This window comes from Pelodiscus sinensis, chromosome 26 (genome assembly GCF_049634645.1).
Source record: "Pelodiscus sinensis isolate JC-2024 chromosome 26, ASM4963464v1, whole genome shotgun sequence".
In the NCBI taxonomy this organism is placed as follows: Eukaryota; Metazoa; Chordata; order Testudines; family Trionychidae; genus Pelodiscus; species Pelodiscus sinensis.
Genome location: NC_134736.1, coordinates 3,487,389 through 3,496,101, shown reverse-complemented (window position 1 = coordinate 3,496,101; position 8,713 = coordinate 3,487,389). Strand labels below are relative to the sequence as shown.

Below are 8,713 nucleotides of genomic sequence, written 5' to 3'. Positions count from 1 at the left end.
AATATAAGAACTAGGGGCCACCAAACAAAATTAATGGGCAGCAAGTTTAAAACAAATAAAAGGAAGTTCTTCTTCACGCAGTGCACAGTCAACCTGTGGAACTCCTTGCCTGTGGAGGCTGTGAAGGCTGGGACTATAACAGGGTTTAAAAAAGAGCTAGATAGATTCATGGAGGTTAAGTCCATCAATGGCTATTAGCCAGAATGGGTCAGGAATGGTGTCCCCAGCCTCTGTTTGTCAGAGGGTGGAGATGGATGGTGGTTGAGAGATGGCTTGATTATTACCTGTTCTGTTCACTCCCTCTGGGACACCTGGCATTAGCCACTGTGGGCAGACAGGATACTGGGCTGGATGGACCTCTGGTTTGACCCAGTCTGGCCGTTCTTCTATAGTTACTTTAGATGTATCTGAGCATGACACAGGCCTCACACAACCAGGCCTCGCACGGGCCGCAGCCTGCAGTGCAGGGCCTCAACTGCCAAAACGGAACCCATTGTTATTATTTATTGCTATGACATCGCACCCAGCGCCCCACTGTCCTGGCCTTTGGTCTCGGCACCCCCCCTTTACACAATCATCACATTTATTCCGTGAGGGAGGGGGCAGCTTTGCGGTGAGTCTTATAACCCACGGGAAAGAGAGGGGAGGGCAAACGAACCAAGAAAACGGTTCCAGCGAGCCTCTGGGGAACGATGCAGTGCTCCCGGCCCCTGGCCTGTGGCGTGATGGACGTTCAGAATGAGATTGCGGTGCCCCAGAGAACGGTGCGGCTGGGATTATAACGCCGGGGTCGAGTATTCGGCTTACTTTTTTAGTGACTGGAGATACAGTGAGGACTCGCTGTTCTTCCAGGGTGCAACGAGGGCGTCCAGGTGATGGGCTTTTCGTAGCATCGGTCAGAGCAAGGATCTTTCCCAGTTACTTGAGAGGTTTTTGCATGGTTTGTTCCAGGGCTCAGCACTTAGCCCTGTCCCACTATATTAGCTTTGCTGCAGCCAGCTCTTGCTCTCTGCGGGGTGAAATCCCCGTGCTCAATTTACACGAGCAGAGGAGCAGAACTTGGCCCACGGCTACAGGGTCTGGGCAGGGATGAGGGACAGGGCATGTTCTTCCCTCTGCATCCGAGCTGTGGATTGTACTCAACGGCAGGCGGTTGAATGGAGCACAAAGTCACCCAGCCTCCAGAAAGTTCTCCATTTCTGCTGCTTTTAAAGCCTCTTTGGAGTGAGCGGCATGTTTGTGCCAACGTGCTGAGGGGAGGCTAAGACCTGTGATGTCAGTAGACGGCAAACGAGGACTCACCGAATGGATGGTCCTTACTATACCTGCATGGCTGTCAGCGGGAGACCCACACCTGTAGTAATTCTTGGCCGGGCTCTCTCGTCCTTTCATTTGGTGCAAGGTTCTGGATTGCTCCCTGTATCCGCAGCACAAGTCGGGCCTTACTGCAGCAACGCAAGCTTCACCGGCTCACACCAACCCCTTCCTCGTGGGGATGTACCATCAGCCAGAGTCCTAGCTGGGCCCTCTGTTTCAGACCCCTTGCAGGTCAGAGTTTGTCTCAGGCTTTTTGCATGTGTCCCCCATCTTGCTGGAGATGGTGAGCCTAGGGAAGTGTCCAGTGCCTCTAGAGAGGCCCAGTATAAACCAAAGCAAACCCACTCCTCTTTATCACCCCCTGCCCTTCACACACACAGCCCTTCAATATTTAACAAAGCCCAGACACTTAATAATGGATGGGAAGCATGTTTACACAGAGTTTCCTAGCACTGTGGAGGCAGAACAGCACCTCCAGGACCTGTTCTTCGCTCTTTCTTACACATCTCCACCAATCGCGGGTTTGCTGAACAGTCCCTCTTAGCCAGCTGTGTCTGTTCCAGGCTACGCTCCGTGCATGAAGAACAAGCCGTCCGCAGCTCTGTGCCGGGGAGAGTTGCTCCGCGGTTGGCTCTCCTGAAAGGAGTTCAGAGCCCCTGATTCATGCCTGGGCCCAGGAGGTTTGTAGAGGATGAACGCCTCAAACAAAGCTACTTCCATTGCCTCCCTTTGCAGCCACGACAGAGAAAATGAAGCGACGGCCTCGCTTGTGGAAGAAGGTGACTCAAAACAGGGAAAGGGGCAGAGCCTCCCCCAGGTAGGGGATGTCAGTACCACTGCCCATTCTGCCTCTAGCCCAGGGGTGGGCAATAATATTTTATCGGGCCATGCTAAAAGGGGTGGGGCCTCAGGCAGAAGGGGGTGAGACCAAGATACTTACCTGCTTCCCCACACTCAGACCATGACTAATCTGGTGGTGGGGGAGCATGTGAAGTCTTTGCCCCTCTTCCCCAGAGGTTCCCCCTAGGCACCCATGCCCCTGGGGGTGGGAGGAGACTTTGTGCCCTCCTCCTTCTACCCCCAGGCCAATCAGGATCAGGGGCGGGGAAGCCTGCGGAGTCTCCTCCTGCCCTACCCAGAGCACGCGAGGCTTCTAAGCGCCATGCACTCCTTGCAGGGTGGGGGCAGGGCAGAAGAAACGTCGTGTGCTTCCCTCCACTCTCAGGCCCTGACTCAGCCCGTGCTAAGTGCTAAGGTGAAGAGAATCGCGGGTGTCTTGCGCTGGCGGTATCGGTTCCCATCCACTGCGTCGGTGGGTTCCACGGTAGATCAAGCGTGCAAACGTTAGCACCGCTAGAGGCAGCGGCAGAGGTTCTGTCTGCGAGCTAGTACGCTCTTCTTCTGCATTCCCCCTCCAGCTACGAGATGACACACTGGAAAGGGCTTAGCAAGAGAAACAGCTAAGCTCAAGCCATTTGTTTAAGGAATTATTTCAGAATGTCATGATTGATCCCCAAGCCTTTTCAGAATGAATCCATCACCTCTGACTTTCACCCTTCTCCTCCAGCACGGTGCTTACCCAGCGTCTGTGGTTCGTCTCTTCTCTGCTCTAGCTGCCCTCCCGCTCAGACAGCAGGGACCTGTTTGGGGGGCAAAAGGACGGCCGCTTGCTCTATTTGCAGGAATCACAGCGACGGCAGATGCCAGAGAGGCCGTGGTGGCACAGAACACTTTGGGGTTCTTTCTCTCTCAGCGACAGCCTGAGTCCTGGAGAAAGAACCTATATAACTCCAGAGCAGGTACAGCACAGCCAGCAAGGGAAGGAGTGGGGCTACAGGCAGAAGGGGCAGGGCTGAGGGAAGCCAGCCCTCTGCACTGCTCAGACCATGGCCCGCTCCCCCCACCCCTCCATGCTGCATAGAGAATGTGGCACTCCGGCAGGAATTTAAAGGGCCCAGGGCGCCGGCTGCTTTTGAATCACCAGGCACTGGGCAACTGCCCCGTTTGTCCCCCCATTGGTGGGTTTACCCGAGACAATTGAGCACTGTACATCTACACTCTGGGTTCTTTGCGGAAGAGGATCTGCAAATGGCGCATTCATTTGCATATCTTGCATGCTCATTTGCAGATCCTCTTCCAATCCTTTTTGCGGAAGAGGTTTTGCCATTAAAAAGCCCCGTGTAGATGGGGGGCCATTTGTCGGGAAGAAAAACCCTTTTGCACAAGATCCTGTAAACCTCAATTTTTGAGGAATAAAGAATCGGAAGAGGATATGCAAATGAATGTGTAGGATATGCAAATGAGCACACTATTTGCATATCCTCTTCTGCAACAAACCCGCAGTGTAGACGTAGCCTCAGGGTGTGACCTGCATGCTGACAGGCTGCAATTTGGAAGCTACAACAACAAAGCATTGTGAGGCACCCAAAGTTGCAAGGCAGGTCAGGGTTGCACCCCAAAAGGTCTTTGCATAGATCCTTCCACCCTCTCCCCCCCACGTTCCAGCCACAAGGGGATATTTCTTCTTTTTGGCTCCCTTATTGGAGGATTCCCTTAAGAATTAAACAAACGCATTGCCTCTTTTTATTTCTGAATGACAATACCGACATGTTTTGGCTCACTAGACAAGGTTGACAACCCAGCTGTTGCCTCAACAGCCCGGCTGCCTCAAGCCAAGATCCTATCCATCAGAAAGCGAGTGCCCAATAGCCATTCAAAGTGCACTTTCCCAGCAGAACACGTGGCTTGTTGTGGCTTCTGCTTCTCACTCACCAAGACAACTGGGGGAGCACGAGGCATCTGAGCAGGTTGAACAACACAAGGAAAGTTTTCACCAGGAAGCAAGCATCTCTCTCAGACTGGAATGTTCACCCTTCCTGTGACAGTACCAATAATCTGATCCAGACAGTTTATTTTGGGGGCTAATATTTCACTTCCCGGGTAGATAAAATCAATTGGTCTTGTTTCTTTATCACACTGTTCGGGGTGCGCTCTAATTGCCTGATGTGAGTCTTGCTACATAATTCCATACCATGAATAGCTAGAGTGGTATGACAACTGCTTTGTCAAAAACCTGTGCTCACGGTGCTTTTTCCAGTCTCCTGGATACCACAGAATGGCCCCTATTTTATATTCTAGGACTATTTGTGGATGGGGAGTGGATTCTTTAATGCAAGGGGCAAAGAGTCAGGCATGCAATCCCAATCCCACCGGGTTCAAGTGAAAGGCAGAAGAAAAGGATGTTGCAAAATCAGATCTAATATTGCACAATATTTACTACCCAATTTGAAAAATCAGCACATTAAATATGCCAAAATTATAATTAACCGAGAACTCACACACAGACTCTTAGCCTGGCAGGCAGATAATGTGGACCGATGTTTATCTGGCTAAGAAGAACTCCTTGCATGTGAAATTCAAACACTTTCTTCCCCTGGGGATGAACAAACCAGTTCTCATGCAGTAAAAACAGACACAAACCTCTATCTGAACTGATTTATGTAGTTAGATTTAAATAATAATAAAAGAAGATGCCTTTCCATGGCTCCAGATACTTTACCATTATTGATAATGAAATAAAACCCCAGCAGCTTTAAAGTAATCATTTCAAAACAAACTCAGCCAGCCTGCCACTTAAAAACTCCTTTCCAGCCTTTCGTCATCTGGGGATATACCATCGGCCCCCTCTGCAGATCCTATCACACCCTACCTAATGTTGTGTACCCTAGCTATTCCGTCTACATTGCAGCACAGAGGTAAGAAAACGCATTCCTGAATCCTGAAGCCCTCAGAGATCCAGAAGAAGCATTGGGACCATTCATCTGAGCAATGATATTAAAGTTATTTGTACAGGTCACATTACAAAAATGCAAAGAGCTGGTCCTCAGACTGTGCTTTGGCCTTCCCTTTAATTAGAAAGTTACTCCGTGATATTAAAACTTACTTGCATTCATTCTGTTTCTTACGTGTAGAGCATAGCTTGGCCACACACAAACACCATGACAGCCACAGCAAAGTCATCCTAGATCTGTCAGTGCCTTGTGGACATGTCATGCATGTTTTCTCATCAGGCCTCTTTTGTGTGTGTGCTAGCCATTCCCCGTCTTTTATAACAACAGGGTCTGCTTTAAGGCCTCCAACCAAACCCCAAGGCCTAGGTGAATGTTCTGAAGGAATGTTCTTTCCTTTTTACATTTCCACATCCCTTTCTCCTCCCTCATTTTGAACAGCATTAGAACTTTGACAATGGGGAATTTGGGTTGAGAATCCTAGAGCTGAGCAATAAAAATTCACAACATTGAGTTAGCTTTCATTGTTTTAACCTTTCGATTATTACCCAGTTCAGAGTTGAGAAAATAACTGGTGATTATTTGTGTAAAGCCATTTTTTAAAAATTTCTCAAATCAAATACTAGAGAGGCCTTTAAAAACCACTCTCTGCCAAGTTCGAGAGATTTCTGGAAAATAGGGATGGTCACAGTGGATCATAGCAAGAGATTACCCTGTGCCTAATACCAGCCATCACTTCAGATGAAGATTAATATTTTTATATTAAAAGAACCACGGTGAGCATCTATTCTGACCTCCTGCACCACACACCAGCCAGAGAACCGTGGTCAATAATTTCTGCATCAGGTGATGAGAATTTATCAAGTGGCTAGGTAACGGGTACCCTTACAATATTCAGTGTTAAAAATATGCATCTTATTTCTAGGTCTGAATTTGTCTAGATTCAATCTTCCAACAATTAGTTCTCATTCTGTCTTCTTCCTGCTAACATTATACAGTTGAACTTCTCTAGTCCGGCACCCTCGAGACCTGACCATCTGAACCAGAGAATTTGCTCAACCACGGAAGGTCAGCATCGTCTAGCAGCATTACCAACACTTCCACTGCTTGCTGGGTTCGTAGAAGTCACTGAGGGGTAAATCAGAGCTAAACAACAGCACAGAACACTGAGAGCCAGGACTGGTGGCTGTAAATAAACTTTATGGGACTGCGGGAAACTTAGCCAGATGGCCACTTACCGTGGGTGAGGCCAACAAAATCACGCCAGACCACAAATGTTGACGAACCAGATAGTCCTAGGCTAGAAAGGTTCAACCTGTAATTCATCTGCTCTCAGAAATCTCTTTGTTATATAAGTTCTTGTAAAAAGTGACAGCATCCCCCAATTGGACAATTAGGGTGTGTCCAAACTACAGGGTTTTGTCGACAAAAGTGGACAAAACAATACCTGCGTCTACACTGCCGCTGAGTTCTGTCGACATAACATCGACAGAACTCAGTAGTTTTGTCGATAGCTGTAAACCTCATTCTACGAGGAATAACACCTTTTGTCGAGAGACTTCTCTCGACAAAAGGCGTTATTGCATCCACACTGTCCTTTGCGTTTACACTGTCATATCGACAAAGCGGCTTGCTTTATCGACAGAACTGGATGTAGTCTAGATGCTCATTGTTAACAGAAGCTTCTGTCGACAAAAGCCTGTAGTCTAGACATACCCTTATGGAAAAACCTACTCATAGGGAGAATGTCTAGTACCTTACCGTTACATGACACAAAAACTCATTTTTAGTTTCAGATAAATATCAACAATTAAACTCTCCAGGATCTGCCGATCACTAATGGCTGGAAATAGGAAACACAGCACATGGGAAGATTTCGAGGTCAGCCTTCTGAGGCTGTAACTGCTGCCACATCTCAGCATGTTGTCAGAGGTACAGGCAAACTTGTACCTGTCTCACTTCACTGACCATCTTCTGTGCCTCTCCTCCATTTTCCTGCTGACTTGACTGGAGTTTAGTCCTACAGGATGCCACAATTGCCTATGAATAAAATGTCACAAAGACCTTGAGTGCAGGAAAGGCAGATCTGACTCGGCAATGCAGCCAAACATCTGTGTACGTGTTTGAAAAAGGAGCAGAGAGACAGAGTCATGCACACATAAACCTAGCTTCCCTAATTAGACATTATAAACTGGAGTCTAACTCTGTAGGTACCAAACTGCTGAATCAAGGAACAAATTCTTTGGCAAACAGCTTCCTTGTTAAATAAAGCCATTTCGCATCATTACCAGCTTCCACCTACAGGGTCACTTTTTAGAATCTCTAATAGTCGTTGTCTCGTGTCTCCGTTTTTGATAAGGATGTGGGCAAAGGCAGGATGGCTAATGGGACTGAGTGTATAGAAATGGAAATGACCACATCTGAGGTGGAAGCAAAATTCAAAGCGCTTAATGTGTTTCAAGAAAAGGGGAATAGTGAAAAAGCTGGGATGTGAAACGGCAGGTCCGGCATCAAAGATTTATAGCAAATCTATCACGTTGGGGGTGCTGCTGTATGACTAGAAAATGGCAAATGGAATACCAGTATTGAAAAAGGTTGGGAGAAAAAGTAATCCAAACAACTACAGACCCTTCACAGTTGGGCTGCCATTGCATTCAAGGCTTTAGAACAAATGCTGAGGGAAAGATTAATTAAAGATGGAAGTAAATGGAAAATAGGATAAAATGCTCCAGTGGTTTACCACAGGTAAATAGTACCAGACTGATCTTATATCTTTCTTGTCTAAGAAATCAGCTAGCTTATCAAAGGTAAATGCAGTCAATCGAATCTATCTAGGGCAATGTCTAGACTGCAGGCTTCTTTTGGAAGAAGCTTTTCCAGAAGAGATCTTCCGAAAAATCTTCTTCCGAAAAGAGCGTCTATGTAGCAAAAAGCGCATCAAAAAAGCAATGTGCTTTTTCGAATGATAGCGGCCACAGTGAATGGACGCTATCTCGCATGTAAGCTGTGATTATTATGGACAGAGTGGCCACCAGGGCACATGTGTTTTTTCTTCTTTCCTCTTCTTTTGAAAGAACTCCCTCGTCCTCGTCCACACAAACCTTTTCCTGAGAGAACTCTTTCAGAAAAAGGCTTCTTCCTCGTAGAAAGAGGTTTACCAATGCCGGAAAAACCCCTCTGTTCTTTTGAATTTTTTGTCTGAAAGAACGTGATTTCAGTATGGACATAAGTGCATTTTTTTGGAAAAACAGCCATTTTCCCAAAATAACTCTGCACTGTAGGCATACTCTAGATGTGAGTAAACCACATGGGAAATTTTCAGTTAAACTGGGAGAGGAGTAGCAATAGCAAGGTGCGTAAAGATTTGGTTAAAGGGCAGATGGGTTGTGCTCAAAGGACAGCTATGGAGCTGTAGGGAGGCTACCAGTGCTGCTTTTCAAGGACTGGTTTGGAGATTGGTTTTATTTAATATTTTCATTAATGATGCTGGCACAGAAATTAGGAGTGTGCTAAATTGGCTGATGACACAAAATTGGGAGGCATTGACAATGCAAAGGAGGATCAGAATATTATATAGTAAGAAGTGGCTGGCTTTGAGGACTGGAGTA

At 47.1% G+C, this 8,713-nt stretch overlaps 1 long non-coding RNA gene across 1 annotated transcript; it reads left to right on the top strand.

The window, feature by feature from the left end:
* The first annotated feature begins 517 nt into the window (after nt 1-517).
* On the top strand, nt 518-7,392 carry LOC142820555 (uncharacterized). Its single transcript, XR_012897776.1, has 2 exons — nt 518-613; nt 6,896-7,392. It is a non-coding gene; the product is annotated as an uncharacterized LOC142820555 (long non-coding RNA).
* Nucleotides 7,393-8,713: the final 1,321 nt, after the last annotated feature.